We start from the raw sequence: 272 nt of genomic DNA, 5'->3' as shown, positions 1-272 counted from the left end.
CGCTGCCGACCACCGACGGGCACCCCGGCTCCGCCGGAGGTACCGCAGCGCGACAGCAGGTAAAACTGCGAGGAAAAGCGCGGCTCGGCTTACGGGCTCCCGACCGGCCGTGGGGTAAGGGGAGCGATTCCTGGAGGGGCGGAGAGGGAGAAAAAGCCGTACGGCGATTTAAAACGCCTTGTTACGAAGGGAGCAACGCTGAGAAACCCCGAAGCCGCCACCCCCAGAAGCAGCAGCGGCCCTGCCCGGGGAGGTGCCGCGTCCCGGGGCCG

The sequence above is a fragment of the Haliaeetus leucocephalus genome, unplaced genomic scaffold (assembly GCF_000737465.1).
Source record: "Haliaeetus leucocephalus isolate CR32 unplaced genomic scaffold, Haliaeetus_leucocephalus-4.0 Scaffold170, whole genome shotgun sequence".
NCBI classification, from domain to species: Eukaryota; Metazoa; Chordata; class Aves; order Accipitriformes; family Accipitridae; genus Haliaeetus; species Haliaeetus leucocephalus.
Note: the sequence above shows the minus strand (reverse complement) of the source record.